General features: G+C 35.1%; 1 protein-coding gene and 2 non-coding genes across 3 annotated transcripts in view; 2 read left to right on the forward strand and 1 right to left on the reverse strand.

Moving 5' to 3' along the window:
• The first annotated feature begins 3,390 nt into the window (after positions 1 to 3,390).
• Trnag-gcc (transfer RNA glycine (anticodon GCC)) lies at positions 3,391 to 3,461 on the forward strand. The gene has a single exon. It is a non-coding gene; the product is annotated as a tRNA-Gly (tRNA).
• A 418-nt stretch (positions 3,462 to 3,879) lies between these two features.
• Positions 3,880 to 3,952, reverse strand: Trnaf-gaa (transfer RNA phenylalanine (anticodon GAA)). Its single transcript has one exon. It is a non-coding gene; the product is annotated as a tRNA-Phe (tRNA).
• A 13,185-nt stretch (positions 3,953 to 17,137) lies between these two features.
• LOC106140377 (matrix metalloproteinase-2) overlaps positions 17,138 to 17,723 on the forward strand; it is a 160,571-nt gene continuing 159,985 nt past the window's right edge. The window contains exon 1 of the mRNA XM_060947239.1: positions 17,138 to 17,513. The gene's annotated coding sequence lies outside the window, so the exon portion shown is untranslated. The remainder of the gene's footprint in view (positions 17,514 to 17,723) is intronic.

Raw genomic sequence — 17,723 nt, forward strand, 5'->3', positions numbered from 1 at the left:
TCCGGATTAATTAATTTTCTTTTTGTTTCAATGTTTTTTTTCTTGACATTCTGAAAGAATTCTTTAAGTGTCCATTGCAATTTAATTTTTTTTACACGTTTAATGACAAATTATTTACATATATTATGGGAGTTAAGCAAGAGCTAGTAAATATATAGGTACCTATCTTCTTACTGCATGCATACATATAATCACGTCTATATCCATTGCGGGGTAGACAGAGCCAACAGTCTTGAAAATTCTGATAGAGCCATGTTCAGCTGTTTGGCTCAATGATAGCATTGAGATTCAAATAGTAACAGGTTGCTAACCCATAGCTTAGAAGAAGAATCCCAAGTTTATAAGCCTTTCCCTTAGTCGCCTTTTACGACATCCATGGGAAAGAGATGAAGTGGTCCTATTCTTTTTCTATTGGTGCCGGGAACCACACGGCACATTGAAAGAAAATTTAAAGTAATGAATAATGGAATGAAAAAGGCTTGAAAATCAATATTTATATTTACCTAAGCAGATAACTTAGTACTTACACTAACGTCTAGAGTATGTAGGTAGACGTACACTTACATACAAAAAGTTAATTTATTGTAACGTAGGACATGAGCAATGTCGCCAGGACAATCGGGATTTGGGCTGGGTGACCTCGGTCGCAAATACACAAACATAAGAAATTATAGAAGTACCTAGCTAACCCAGATTTTACAAGACTTAAATAAACACTAAAATATTAATTTAACTAATTAAATGAAAAGTAACACAATAATACAACTAATCTGCCTACCCCTCCGGGAAAGAGGCGTGATTTTATGTATGTATGTATGTATGTATATTAATTTAAGACAGTAAGATAAAACTAATGTTTTTTCCTTTAGATCTCTGGCATGAATCTGGTAACCATAAAAATAAACCTTGTATTGTGATCTTAAGAAGAGGCTTCTGAACGAGAAAACTTGGGATACTGTTTTTAGGCGTTGGGCTACCAATTTGTCATTATTATACAAATACCTTAAGTAAGTACAGAAAGCACGTCTTTGATCCTCAAAGGGTAGTCAAAACCAATAGTTACAAGACTCAAAGGCAACATTCCGTTGTATGGTTAAATGATGGAAGTGAGATTCAAAACTTACTTTTCATTTAAAGACTAAGCCTTTTTTGTAGCTATAGGGATATAAAAAGGAGCTGGAACACATTCTTATATTTCTTTGTCACCAGATCAGCATGGATTGACCACCAGACGACGAAACAATTGCGTTTAATTAAAAATTGAAATCCGTTGATTTCGACTTTCAACGAATCTCTTCTAGTTATTTTACATCCTTGACAGAGTCCTTGTCCTCGATGAACCGATATCATCACAATGAACGGTAATGTCCAATCTCGAAGTCTTTGCTCGGAAATAAAGATGTTACCCGGAGCTCAGTTTTTTTTAAGTTGAAGTAACTTGAAAAAACTAGTTTTCTTATCTTTTTATGAACGATGGTCATGCAAAGTTTTGTGGGTACTTGAACTTTATTTGTGTTTTAGTTAGAGCCATATCCATACTTAATATTGTAAGAATCCATCTCTCTCTTTCTTATCTTAGTGTATTGCCATCTCATTTGCAGGCTCTGTTAAGTACTGTCTACTTTTTAATGTAGAAAACCTTCTTTTATGTGCAATGCATGTGCAAAAGACATTATCGCACCACCGACATAAAGTTTTTCTGATTGGTAGGGTGGTAGACTGGTGAAGGCGGAGAGGTACAAAAGGCGGACTAAATGCAAATGCCAAACAGCATTTACATTTTTTTTTGTGCAATAAAGTTTGAAGTTAATAAATAAATAAAACCGGAAATTTTATTTAGATTTGAGATCATATAATATGATACGAGACCAATACCGATTTATATGAGATCCATAAGTAGCCGTATTGTTTTTGATGTCTTTTCTTTAGCCAGCATTTAACAAATGTATTAAACTAGAAGGTAAAAAGAAAAAATCTCGTCAACTTCCGTTCCCGACACTTTTTCAGATTATCTTCTCTTAGTGCATCCTACGTAAATACAATGCTACATTTCAACTTTCTACGCCCAATTGGCAGTCAATCGCTTATCAATGACGCGGCAATAGAGGAGAGTTTTCAATGAATTAGGGTAGTTTGATATCCTGTTTACTATAACTGATGACTGTACATTGTTTGTCTATCACTTATTTATGTAAGAGTTATATATATATTGAACCAAATTTTATAAGAGTGTTCATTTGCTGCCGGCTGCTATGCCAGCGAAGACAAACAACATTTCTCAGAACAATGATATAAAATATAACGGTGATCGCATAAAGCGTGTATTGACGTTTATTCGTGATTCTCAAGATGTTACATAAAGTTTTACGAGTTCTATCGAATTCTCAGAAGATACGAACCATCAATATAAATGGCTCAGATGTTCATAATTTTTATTGTTGCTTTGCTATAAAAGTAGCCATCTATGTTTTTCCTTATGCTTAACCCTTTACAGGACAGAATACTGAACTCAAATTACACAGGGTGACACTCCGGTTTTTCATACAAAAAATCACCACGTCTATAGCAGTACTTATTAAAATGACTACTAAAATATCAATATACGTCTGTAGCTACGGGCATACCCGCTGTACAGATACAACCGGACTGTTATTATAAATAGAAACTTAAACCAACAAGACGGTTAGTTAGCCTCAAAAGGGTCTGTTTCAGTATTTTCTGATGTTTCAAATAAACTATCATCGTCGGTATCTTCCGGGGTCGACACATCCTCCAACAGTTTTTTGATTATTCTCTTCGTCTTTATTCATCTATGACAAAAAGTGAACTTGAGCAAATCACACAAATTGAGCTAGCCCCAAAGTAAGTTCGAGATTTGTGTAATGGCATTAGTATCGATACTATATTTTATAACAACATATGTACATATGAATCTTATAAGAATGAGTAAAATACTTACGTTTTCTGTCACAAATTTTTGCGACACTGACTTGATGTTTCAAAGAATGTTCTAGGCGAACTAAACGGCTATTGCCGTGGTGTCACTATATCAACTACTTTTTTGTGGTTCTACACGATGTAAATATGTATGTATTTTAGTTCTTAGATTTGACAGTAACAATGTTTGAATAACTTGTAGATAGACAGTAAATCTTGTTCTTTACAATGATAGTATGAACGTAGCACGGTGTCCACCGTAGCGCTCTTTACGCTATCTTTTAAAACGACTGCGGTGCCCGGGCTGTCAACCTTCTAAGTTTTTAGCACACTGCTATAACCGTACTGTCCTGTAAAGTGTTAATGTACTTACGTGACGATTTTTATTATTATTCCGCTTTCGGTGGCACATTATACAGCTTAACTTATGTAATTTCGCCAACTTGGACAGAAGCATCGGTGGTTCAGTGGTAGAATGCTCGCCTGCCACGCGGGCGGCCCGGGTTCGATTCCCGGCCGATGCATTGTCTTTTTTTGATGCTTCGGATTTTTTTATTTGAAGTTGAAGAAAACAAAAAGTTGTGGGTTTTGTGTTGTACCTTCGAGGCTTAATGAATTTTTAAATAAATAAACATCATTAAAGTTACTACATAGGTACCTAGTTACAATATTAAACAAACATAAATCTATTCTAAGGCATTTCTAATGTAGTCATGTGTACTAAGAATAAACCGATCGTTTTTGAAGGGAAAGGCCAAGACGAAAGACAGTCGGAGTCATGACTGCTGTTGTTATCAAACCAAAATAAATTTATCAGTCTTTCTACAAGTATCCTGATACGAATTCCAGGATATAGCTAGTTCCCTTCGATAACATAATTTTTCTCCATCATCGGAATTGCGCCCACTAAACAGAGAATGAGCAAAATTAAAAATTATTATTTGCCGAAACCCGGGATTGAACCGGGGACCTTTAGATCTTCAGTCTAACGCTCTCCCAACTGAGCTATTTCGGCGATGATGATTTGATTGAAAATATAATATAAAAAGTAAAGGACTTCAAGGTAGGTACTAACTACTAACAGATAAATTCACAGTTAATATCTAAGACTTATTATATAAAATAGTAAAACTTCCTAAGTATGTACATGAATTAATTATAATCCATGATTTTAAATTATCACATCAAATTCAAGAAATTGCATTCTCTGCCATCTATGTATTATTTCAAAGACTATCCATAAACGTTTTGTTTATTTGTTTGACTACTCGACACGAGATGGCGCGCTGTCGACCATATCAAAATTTAATAAATGGCGTTTTTCGATATTTTTATATTACTATTAGTTTGAATGTTTTGTAATTCATTTCAATATAAGTAAAACTTAACCTTTTATGCCTGTTATAAATAAAGAAGTTTTTAATAAGAATTCATGTCAAAAAGATGTATATATAATATAATATACATTATGCCCTACTATTCAGACAATATTATTTTGTACCTACCAATATGATAATAATATGACCAATGATTTCACTTTTATATAGATTTTGGATCCCTTAATCAATCATCAATCAATAAAAGTCAGGAGGAAGATAGGGTAAAATTAAGTTCTATATTGAGTTTACTTCTACTGGGTACCTATCTTTATTTTGTTTTTTTTTTACATTTTCTACCGCAGCGACCAATTCCATGGGTGTCACTCACACGTGTCGCTCATAAAATATAATCAATGAAAGTACTATTGTGTGAAACTATACCTAGCTATTTATAATAAAAAAAAACCTCTAAGTAAGTCTGTAAGTAGGCACTTAGGTACTACCATCCGCGAATGAATTAAAATATTTATCATAAAATATATTTGTTCAAGTTCAATAATTTCTCCTATCATATTATGCTACAGATAATGCTCAGACAATGTTGGCGGTGAGTCATTGGTGACAAAGGCAACTATTAATTGATTGTAGTACTATCGGAAAAATGATTCAATTGATTTTTTTACATCCGCCCGAGTCCCCCAGCCTTATTAAAACATGAAATGCGAAATATTTCAAACGGTCATGAACATTTAAGTTCAGAAATTTTGACAGACACGTGTGTGGCATTATTATTATTTAACATCCAGTGCCATCCAGTTCCACTGAGTTTCCGTGCACCGTCCTTAGACCCCATCTTGCTCACCATCACGCAGATTAATGTCAACATACAAATATAAGTGATATAGATATCACTTGCGATGTAGACAGCCAATAGTCTTGGAAATACCCATAGGCCACGTTCAGATAATGACACCTAGTATTGAGATTCAATTATTGACAGGTTGCCAGTCCATCGTCAAAAAGAAGAATCCCAGGTTTATAAGCCTTTCCCTTAGTTGCCTTTATGACATCCATAGGAAAGAGATGGAGTAGTCATATTCTTTTTTCCGTTGGTGCCAAGAACCACACGGCACATTGAAGATTAAAGTCAAACGCACTGAAATTCCCAATAATAAAACATACTTTGAATTATTTGATGTTTTACTTCAGAGCCCGAGGCCTCAATCTGTTCTATTCTTTTCAGTGTTAAAAGTTTTATTATTTTTGTGCTGTCGTACGTCCAACGCTCTTTCATAGAAATCATGAATAGGTAAGCTTCTATTAATGCTGGTTTGGTAGTGTGGAACATAGTGTGTTAGCTTGTAGTTGCTTCGTAGCTGCTTTACAAAAGTCTTATTAAGGGAAAGAATAAACTTTGGCATTCTTCTTTTAGGCGATAAACTAACAACTTGTCACTGTTAACCCCTTAACTGTTTATCCCTTAATCTCAATTCCATGTTTAAGCCGACTAGCAAATGGGGCCTTCGAGTCGTTAGTGACTATTGGCTCTGTCAACCTCGTACATAATAAAGACATGATTATGTGTTTTAGTATCCTGGTAGGTGAACATTTTATTGTAGTCAGTGAAATGTAGGTGTGTCCGTGGAAATGTTGGCGCCGTAATTGTTTAGAACACATCAATATTCCATGGACTAACTACAGCGGAAGTCACACGCCTCGGGACAGTTACACTGTACACACGGCAGAATATCAAGATGCCATTCAGTGGAATTTAGTACTTAATGCCGACGTTTCTGAGTAAACGAAGGCAAATTCGCTGTGGTGTTGACTGTACTTCGTAATGGCTGTGGGCGACCTAGCTAGTAGCTAGGGGACCACACACTGTTCATGACTATATTTTCCCAAAATTAAATGTGAGTACTAACTGCCTATTAAAGTTATAGGTTAACTGGAATAAAAGTAGAACCTTAAAATATTTAAAAAGAGGCTTCGACAACTAGTTCGTACGAAACCAGCATGTACCAAAATTATTTTTTTTCCCTCCTGGCTTTTGTCCCGATTGCACTCTTACCATTTTGAACTTACTTTTTACATGAAGCGACTCCCATCCGCAACTTTGCAGGGAAACCTAACTCGAATTGGACAGTTGGTTAAATGTGCTGATTTTAAGGTATAAATCTGACCAATCGGTTCGTTATCATTAGACGCACTCCAAACTCATCTCCCGAAAGGTGAAGGCACAATCGGGACTAGCACGAGTGGGACGATGACTTTAGTATACGTTATGTACCTCAACTACATATTTCTATTTGCAAACTGACGTACAAATGTGGGTTTTCGGTAAAGAATAGTCAGTCAACTATTTTCCATCCGCTATATTTGATTCATCCTTAAAAGCAAGTCATTGAATTAATTGATCTACTCTGAACACCTCAAGTTTCTGTTTATTTACGTTTTTGCGGTGGCGGGCACGTAAAGTAGTAAGCGTTTTTCCCCATGAGTCATTTAAACGTCAAATGAGATATACTCGTACATATAATTCTGTTAAACTTTCTGAGGAAAAGAATTCCTTCTATAGATTTTGTCTTATGAATCAATACTGCTTGCCAGGGTGCTTAGATATATGTATATTTAGATGAGAAATATGGGAAATGATTTTGGGTATCACAGAACAAAATTTTCAGAGTTTATTGTTTAACTAGAGTACCTACGTGGCTCCACTCGCGAAAATTTCGTTAATTTCCGTTCTAGCGGAAATTTCGGGAAATCTTAGCTCGGTGACCACTTAAGGAATCTACATGCCGAATTTCAAATCTCTAGATTAATCGGTTTGGGCTGTGCGTTGATTTGTCAGTCAATCAGTAATTGAGAGCCCTCTTTTATAAGAGTACATTATTCATCAATTAAATATATTTTGTTACTCTCCGCCCGTGTAATTCGAAAGTCATTTATTATTCCCGTTCTAGAAGAAATTCCAGGTAATACTCTCTTTTTATTTCCTTATACTTAACAAAGAGCTTCCTACTCCGTATTATATAAAGTACCTACTCGTACTCTCCCTTCGCCTAGTATCAGTAGTCAGTCATCCAGTTGCTTGGTAACTCAAGAATTTCATAATAGTAGATTGATTTATTCATCATATAAGGTACACGGAATACGAATACATAAATTTTACCAAAAAGCTTTTGATTTGAAATTATCCTTATTGATCGAACACATACTCCTGCCAATTTACGTGTTCGATACAGATGGCTTACAATAAAGGTTAATTTGCTTCTTATTACGTTCGTTTCTCGGTACGGTATGGAAATATTGAGATTGTAGAATTGAAACTTAATGCATCTCACTCTCACTGTCACTTATTTAATTACCTGTGTTATCTACTCTTAAAAAGGTACGAACCAGTTTCTTTCCTCATTTATTTTTTCAAGGATCTTTCGCAGAATGTAAGAAATAGTAGTAGGTATATTCCTCTGTTAGTAGAATATATATACCAATCCAGTAGTTTCCGAGTATATCTATCTACGTACATAATTGACGGCCTCTGTGGCGCAGCGGTAGTACGCACAGTCTGTGACACCGGAGGTCCCGGGTTCAAATCCCGGCCAGGGCATGAGGAGAAAAGAACTTTCTCTGATTGGCCTGGGTCTTGGATGTTTATCTATATAAGTATTTATTATAAAATATAGTATCGTTGAGTTAGTATCTCGTAACACAAGTCTCGAACTTACTTCGAGGCTAACTCAATCTGTGTAAAAAATAAATAAATAAATAATAATATATATTTTTAATACATATTTTCTCAGTAACTCTTCTGCCACTGAATTGTTAGCTTACAAGTGACTATGCCAAGTGAATGATCAATTGTTACACTGTGCCTCACTGCATGAGTTCTTCATATGTCCTCTCGTTATTCTTTTTCGAGGACAATATGGGCTCATATCGAATCGTTCACCCCCCATTTTACGACCACGCCCGACTGTTTTACGGCCGAGTAACGAGGAAGATGGAGATTATTTATTGTAATTAATTTAGAAGTACCCGCGAGTTGAGGACCATGTACATAAGAATACATGTTGTATCTTTTACCTCGCGTTATTCTCAATAACTTTCTGGAGTGGAGTCTTCTGGAGTGTTCCTTTGACCATGATTCTTGAATTTATGATTGGGTAATTCAGATTTTCACACGAATCGACTTTCTTCTGGCTTCCGTAACGGGGCATGTTGATTAGTTTACTTACTATGCTGCTGTCTGGGTATTAAAAGCGCACTTAACGCAGTTACCTAGCTTTTCTAATAATAGACACATAATTAATCTGGTTCTCAATTCTAGCATAAAGCTCCAGCATACAGAACGAGGCCATATTTAAAGTCATAACCTGAAACTTACTACGAGGCTACATAGTGCGAAAACTCACATATCTGTAATCATGATTTCATCTGTAACCGGCTGCTGGGCGCCAGACGGCCTTGACCTTTCCACGCTAGTATTGAGTAAAACGATGGACCTTTGACCATGGTTTCAGATTGGGCGAGTCAGGATTTTACACTAAGCGACTCCCGTCTGACCTCCGCAACCTTCGCAGGGGAATCTGACCCGAATGTGCAGGTTTCCTCACGATGTTGTCCCTCACCGTAAGAGCATCAGTTAGTATTCAAACTAATGTACATAACTTCGAAAATAGTCTTTGGTGCATGACCGGGGTGGGATTCAAACCTGTGCCTTTTCGCCTGTGCTTCTTTGTGAGAGAACAAACAAATGTTAGAAAAATAATGATTAAGACAAATAAGCACTATGCGATGCTGGCACGTGTGATGGGCTCCTTACAATTTGCAATGATTCCAGGTCGTTTCTACTTTTTTCGACTGATTGACATTTTTATTAGGTGTTCATTGGATACATTACCGCTTGACAACGGTTGCAAAGTAGGCGTTTTATTGTCAACCTTCGCAATTGCATGATATGGGTTACTTGCGTTACGACATCTTGAAAGGAAAGTTGTTCTATTTCGAAAATCAGACTCAACTATCAGCTTCTAGCTAGTTCTCACTTATGGTAGCAGTCATATTCAGTAATCCTCTATAAACTGTATTAATTCTGTTAAAGTAGGGGAGATAATAGAACCCAAAGGCTTCACCATCCACCAATAAATATTCGGTAGGTTGAACTTTTGATGGGAAATTTTTAGTGATTCACTATTGAAGTGTAGCAGGAATACTTTACAGTTTCATATAGCCCAGAATAGCGAGAAATTTAATAAGAAGAATAGAAAAAATAAATGCCACTAACTCACACATATTTCTTGACTAGTTCATTAATCACACAAATGGTAAATCTATTAAATTTGTTTTTTCTTTATAAAATATTCAGTGCATTCGGTACCATTAAAAATATCTGGACCTTATACTTTTTTGTTTACTTAAATGGTTCTCAGTGGGTTTCAGTTTTATAAAACCTTTCTTATCCATATTAAAAATATTATATGTAAGTTTTGGAATCTTCTCTATAATATTATAATCTGTAGAGGATCACTCATATTACGATGAAAAGTACTTCAAAAAAACAAATATGCTTACATTACACCTCATAATATTTCGCGGGATCTAAAGAAAAAAAACAGATCTTTAAAAATAATTGAAATATTTTTCAGTAAATAAAGCAACGGCGACGGAGTTTCTTCAGGGTGCTATATTTTCTTGATTCAGTATCTTATCAAATCCCCAAACGATACGAAGTTGTGTCGTCGTTTGCTCGTCAACTTTGTCAAAAATATCTTCCATTCTCATCGACAGTGTGGAGTGTGAACAACCTTTTAATATTAATACTAACACTAGCCTCTGTCAGCGCTTTCGTCTGCTTAATTTCGAATTTTATAGCGATGTGCTACTCTTGAAATACACTGATCTTTGTAAGGTTCATTCAAAATATGACGAATATTAGGTTGGCGCAAGTCGGGCAATGTAGAAAGAGAAGGTCTTTAGTGCGAAGAAGACTTTACAGAATTCATTTATTATGATATAGATAAAGATAAGAAAGATACTTACGTAAGTAAAGATTTTTCGTATATTCAAGTCAAGAATTAAATAAAAGTAAACATAAGAATATATTGAAGTAGAATAAGTTTTATAGGGTTACCTATCCATTTTGTTAGATACTTTTTCTGAAACTTCTCACCAATTCGTTAAGGGAACTTCCGTTTGTGAAAGCACCGGTCATTGATCCCTGATGATCCCACAGGACCCGATTGATGGCCTACAAAAGTCTAGACATTCAGGAGATTTAAAAATAAACTGACTAGCGTAACAGTTTTAACGGTGTTTTAAATATCTACTTATTTCATCTGTTCTCGTTTTATGCGATATAAGTATCTTTTTGTTAATTATGATAAAATCGTATTTCAACAAACGTTTTCATAACTAAAGCTTAAACAATGATTTATATTTGAAAAAGCTTACAAAATTTTGGATCTCTTTTGGGCGATGACATAGCTAAATGATATTATTCCGGGATCTAAATTCCATTACAATCCCAGCTAAGCGTGGGCTTCTCGCCCCTTGCATCTGTCGGCTATGTCTACCCTGAAAGTGACAATTAGATGATTTGTGTGTGTAACTGAATCTAACTTAGTATCAAAAATTGGGTTAGTATGTTTGTCACACTATAACACCAGAATGTGTATCTAATGCTTTTAGTAGGTTGTTATTATTAAGGTAAACGAAAAGAGTTTGTTTTACTGTAAGTTCTGCATCTTTAATTAGTTACCTACTGAGATTTAATATACCTACTACATGTCCCAACAGATGATTAACTCAGGCAATTAATGTAAACAAATGTAACATCGCACGTACAGCGCAGTTGCAGTGGAAGCCGTGAGTCATGGCGAAACATGCAGACTTTGTGCATTATAGAATAATCAGCACAATTAAATACTCTTTGTCAATATTATGAAAGGTGAAATGAATGAAAACATAAGTAAATAAGTTTTGTCGTAAATCAATCAATACCGATAAAAATATGTAGGTATTAAATCCTTGCGTTACTGACTGTGAACGTGGAGCCATATTACAAAAAATACAGGGCGTAAGAAATTTAAAATTGTTTCCTAAATTAGAAGACACTCCTACGGAAACGGGACATGGACAAGTCCAATGAGGGTGCTAGTTCAGGGAAATCTAAAAAAAAAATACACACTAGATTCATCATGCCTCTTTCCCGAAAGGGTAGGCAGAGATTCATTAGTTTCTTTCTGACAGATATGAATAATACTGTACCACGTCTTCATTTAAAATTTATAAAGGATGGCTTACGGAAGCACAAGAAAGTCACAAGGCACAAGAAACGAAAATGTCCAGAGCTATTTGTTTTTTAAATGCCTATTTGTTTTTTCTAAATGATAATTATGTGAAAGTTACTTATAACTGGCCTTAAAAAATGAGTAACAAAATTACCAGAAACAGGAACGGAACCCCAAAGAGAGAAAATAACCGTTTCCCCTTGTTGTTTTGTAATATTAGCAGTTTGCTTTTTTGACGGGTGTCGATTGCACGTTAAGAATGAATCACAATTTTTCTGCAGTAAAAAATGAATCAAGTACCTTCAAAGATATTATTACAAGTATAAATGTAGATATTTCTCAGAAATGTCATCTTTTCTAAACATCACCTGTTTGATTGAATGGAAAAAGTAACGGGTTTTATCATTTTTGTACATGGGACGTGGTAGTACAAGTCGTACTAATGAAACTTTAGGTCACTGTGCCTGGGATATGCTGTAGTATGGCTATAGTCCAACGCCTTAAGTAATTTATACAATACATAATATTTGGTAATTTGTAAAACGAATAGATGTAGACTACTTACATATTTTGTTTTGCTTTGATCCATCCAGACTTCTTTCGATTCATGAACATTCATTCTTCTCTCCGTGCAAGTTCGTTGACTTAGGTTACTCTTGAAATCTTTGACCTAACCTTTTTATGTTTACATAAACATTAATCAGTAATGTTCAAAACTTAGAAAAGAGTCATTGGTACATGGCCGAGTTAGGATTTCAATTTGTGTTGCACACGCATTCACTTGCGCATTTCACCCTGCACCTTAACCGTTCGACCACCGACGGTCTCACGGGTAAAGACGTGATTGCATCTATTTATTACATTTTATATTTTACTAGTTCGTTTGAAACTAGCATTGAAAGGAATGATGACACAGATAAACACACACATTGTGCCTACATTAGTGCTCTAGATATGCCTTGTGTGTGCTATCACAGGACGGCGGGTCGACGATCCGACAGATCTAAATTAATTGTTACAAATTGTGCATTATTCACTCACTCGTATCTTCTTATTGGTAATTGATAAGTGTCTAAGTGCTATTTGTCATTGTTTTTCACTATGGGAGTGGTTTTTGAAACGAGTTAGTTTCTATGCTGGTCAATAGCGGAGAAAAACAAGTATGTACCATATTCTTCTTTCCCGCCCATATTGTAAACTAGTTGACGCCGTTGAGTAGTTGTTATTTGAAATACGAAGGTTAAGGTTATTAAATTTACTGAAATTTCGGCACATATTACAGAGTAGCTGGTCCCTTTGGCTTCACATGATTCAGATCATCCATTTTTTTCGCCAATAGAAAATGCTCTGGTTGAACAACTTTTTTAAAGAAGTCATTTCGATATTTCCTATAGTTTAGTTGAGTTGGTATGGTTCGATATCAGCTGTACCAGATTCCAAAATGAATTATATCCTTTATGTTGGCTAGGAATAAGAGCCAACAAAAAAGTTACATTCAAATCCGTTCAGTAGTTAGCTGTCTACCTCTTAAAGGATAGGTTATGTGTAACTGCTTACTTTGGTTAAATTTCCGTTTGGGACACCACGAAATCCGGGATCTATAAAAGGAAGATGTTACTGACATAAAGACATATTCGTCAACACGCATCCAAAACCACGAGCTGTGGCCATTGTTTATAATAAAAACATTGCAATCAATTCGTCATCTAACATTACGTACAGTTCACTTCAAGTAAAAGTAAAAGGTGCTGAACATCTCGTTAGTCATAACGGTTACCCTCGAAATATATATGCAAATTATTAACTTATCCTAAATAGAGATTGCGCGTCATCCGCATCTGCGGTATCGTGAGGATAAAATTATGGGAGGAGGCATACAGCATGAAAAAATAAATTTTATCTTGATACCTGTACATGAAAGAGAATTTTATTGAAATTGTTTAAATTCGGTATTTAAATTGTATAACTCGATAATAATGGGAAAGTACCTTTAAAAATTATAAGTAGATAACTACAGCAATGTATGGTTTGTTCTGCTTTCAATGAATCTTTTCTCATATCGGTTATTGTCTATCAAAAAGTATCCATGCCTTCTCCAGTGAGATACTATACTCCATGTGCGGTTACGAGCAAAAAATGTAGCCATATGTCCAAGAGTACTTGAATGCTTGACACGTTCATCTGTTTAGTTTGTAGTTGGTAAATGGGTCGCATTTAGGAGTTTTATTTGTGATTGGTTGGTCACAGGTCGAAAAACTCGACGTCAGGATTGATGTAATTTGCCCTGTGTGTTTAATAAACATACCTACAGTTAAGTTTGATACACATTACAAGCTCACACAAACGGCTTTTCTCGCGTTATAATTGTAAATCGCGATTGCTAGGATAAGTGTTTTACCAGGATTAATTATGTATTTCTGAGTATCACATTATGTTCGCGAAATTTCAACATAAAGCGAGAAGACGCAAAGTATTTTAACGCCTTTATATAGTTTAGGGATTTGACATTACAAGATGATTTGACGAAATATTCTTATTGAAATCATTTACATGAATGCATTTCGTCCACGATTTAGATTTAAGAATCTATATTTGTAAATTGACTTCTTGTGAAAATGCTGCAGTGTAGTTTGTTCCGCCGCTTCTTCTTCATATGCACTTTGGAAGCGGTAGTAGTTATAATTAGATTTAAGTGATGTGACGTCAATAAGTGATACCGTATCCAATTTTGAAAACAAATCTTTTCTATTCTAATTTTATAACTCTCAAGTAATAAAGTATTTAATTTGTTTCCAAATACTATGCGTCAATACAAGGGCGTAATACAACACGTCACTAGAAGAGACAAAATATTGTAACACTAACTTTCGAAACTGAATTGAGTTCATGTCACCTAGCCTTAGTCATATTGGAAAATTCATAATTCATGGGTGCGCGGAGGTCAAGCGGGCTACCAGGAAATTTTAAGCACGCAAAGCCATGTTATTAGGCAGATTCAGGCTTACTCATCAACCATCGTTGGTAAATGTGAGAACCCAAGTGACAAAACTTTATTGGGGCAGGTCAATCGTCATTGTTATTTTTTTAAACTATTCAAGCCGTTTTTACATTATCGAATAAAGAACAAATTTAGGCTCCTAAACATTTAGTTTGTGTATTTTGGTTATCTTATTTTTTTAAATAAGTCGCGTGTCCATAAACTTCTACATAACGTTCTAACGTAATTTTCCAATTTGTGGCAATAAAAATGTCTTATTTTATTGGTAAAACATATGTCTTCTTGACTTTTTCCCTTTAGGAGTTTAATGTTGGTCGGTTTCATACTCGTAACTAACATATTCCCGATATCATCTTAGCTATTTGCTTTAAGTTTGGAGACTGTTGAAACAGGCAGTTTGGCAGAGTTTTTATAGTTGGCTTGGCTGACTGCCTAACACCAATAATATAAGTTCAAGGTTAGTTATAATAGCGCTGAATTTGCTTCATATTTAAAAAAATAATAAAAGTCGATTTATTTGATTAATTTAATGATTACATAAATTTTAAGATTGGAAAAGCCATGACTACTCAAACATTTCCTCTTAATTAATTTTGCTTGAACATGCTCTCTTGCAACGTTTCTGCAAAGGGACATCCTTATACATACCGTGTTTCGTGATAATGCGATACATAGAAACACGGAGCCAAGGGTCGTGTCGTGGGTCAAAGTCACGTCGGCGATGCCTCGGCGACTACAAAACAAACACGTGCGCGGCCATATTAGCTGTCTACACAGAAGGTGGTCGAAAATTTATCAGCATTATAGGCGCCACATTAATATGAACTGTCTCCATGATATAGGTTATATATAGGTTGTGATTTTAAGGCTTCTTGTCGTACCTTGACTTAGTTTCCTATCACCATCATCTGCATTGCAGTACAATAAATTTTTATGAGTTGATTGTCAAAAATCCAGTGTGTCCAAAACAAATGGATTAGTAAAGATTAAATCTTTTGAGTGACCTAGCCTTGGCTTAGGAATGACTGATGCTTTTGAGTTTATTTTTCGAAGTCTATTTGCAATGGCAAAGTTAAATTATTTCCAAATCATCTTTTATAAACCATCGCAGGGCAGGACTTGCAAATTATGCTAGGTACTTTATTACTACTCCCACTGGTAACCACATAACAAATGAAAGAATTGGTTCCGATAAAACCTAGACCGTTACCTTTTTATGGTTTTAATGCCACTGAAATTTAAAGACAGGTTTTATGAATGAGTTTCAGACGTGCCTGCATACTCAATACTCATAATACGAAAGCTATCAAAATTTACGACGAGCTTTGTTGGTAAAATTTTATTTCTGTTTCGGCGTTTCCTGATTTTGTTTTACAGGTTTTACAGCCTCTGTGAACTTTTGAGTATCTTCCAGGTGCATCGATTCCAGGATTTTGAACCTCAGGTCATTGAACGGTTTTATAAGGGAAGTTAGATTTTTACTTTTGTCTGCTTTTCTGCCAAAGGGCTTGGGTAGAATATGTGTTCTCTAAGAATCAAAAAATTGTGCTTCTTTTTACAGCTTTCTAAGTTAAACTATTTTTTAAATTAAAAATATTTCGAATTCCACAACATTTCAGCAATTGCTCAAACAAGGTGTCATTTATATTTTGTTCTTTTCCATAGTTACTCACGCAGCTTTAATATATTCTAAGATTTCAGTCTATCAGCGGTTGACTCGACGCTATACTTGAGTCTTGAGCAAACAAGTCGAAATTTTTTTGCGATGTGCTTTGTGTCCGAGTGGTTTATGAACCGTTCAAGAATTTTTGATTGCGTGAGTTTATTGTTATAACTGTGATATCAGCTAAATCACTGTTAATCATAATCATAACATTACACAGGAAATCTGACTAATATTGTTACCTATATGACTAGCAGTGTTATCTCTCACTTTAGCAATAAATATATTTTTTTTACGTGAACTAAGTATAACCTATTCCTGTTTCCTTATAACTTTATACCTAAATTTAAGTTCATCATATTACTGCAAGTAAAATACAAACTTATAAAAATATTAGAATTTTAAAATTTTCCTCGTTTATTTCTACCGGCAGCAAAATAACTCGTTATTTTTCTAATTCATGCTTAACATTTGTAAAAACCACAGATCATACGAATAAAAAAAACCGTGCTAAGATTTCTCGAAAAGTTTTGAACAAGTTCTTTTATTGGCAGTTTTTTTAAATTGTTAATTTTAGATGTTGAGTAAACTTTTTCATTTGTAAAGCCCTTCACCTTTCTTTATTTACAGCACTATCCGTTAATTGTGCCGACCTGCGCGAGGAATTAACCATGTTCCCCTAATTCCTTTCACAAAGACCATGCAGAGCTTCAGATACAAAAGAAATTTTAATCAAACGGAGTTCTGTACGCACTTATTGTGCGTCGACAATTATAACTAACAAAGCTTGCACACAGATGAGTGTGCTGGAGTACTGTACTGACACACACCAGCCCTCTGAACCAAGGAGCGCATGCACTCTGTCCATACCACGTCCAAATCCAACCAAGTTTTAGCATTTAGTTTGGAGTCGCGCGTGCGGGCGGCGAACGTGCGCCGGGCGTTTCGTTCATTGACTTTGTTTATTTTCATTTACGAAACGCTCGCTTTCAATGAACTTACAAAATACAAGTGCTTTTATTACTGTAACCACATCTCTATCAGTGTGTCTGTGTAATTTGTAACCGCTATCGATCATTTCTTGATCTACTACCGAATTAGCTTTACATTTACCAGTAAGTTGTTTCGTAGTGTGAATTATGAAAAGTTTTAGCAGTGCTTTCAGTGTCAGCTGTGTTTAAAGCTTTAGTTGTCCCTGTTTGTCGTTCCGGAGGAAAGAAGGCTTGTTTGTTTGCTTTGGAAGATTTGTTTTCGTCATTCTGTTACTTTCTTTGCTGTAAAGTAGAGCGAACTCGGAACATGTAAGTGTTGTTAATTAGATTTCAATGTTGTTTACATGTTATGTTGTTTTCTTATACTTGTGTAACAGCTATTATCAAAAATAATTTCATAAATTCAGCAAGAGACTGAACTAAAGATGTATAAAGATTTGTGCATGTGTTATGATTTATTTGTAGATCACAAGCCGGCATGTAGACGACTCTAATTAAAGCTGAGTTCGGTTATAAATA

Source organism: Amyelois transitella, chromosome 13, assembly GCF_032362555.1.
Source record: "Amyelois transitella isolate CPQ chromosome 13, ilAmyTran1.1, whole genome shotgun sequence".
NCBI lineage: Eukaryota > Metazoa > Arthropoda > Insecta > Lepidoptera > Pyralidae > Amyelois > Amyelois transitella.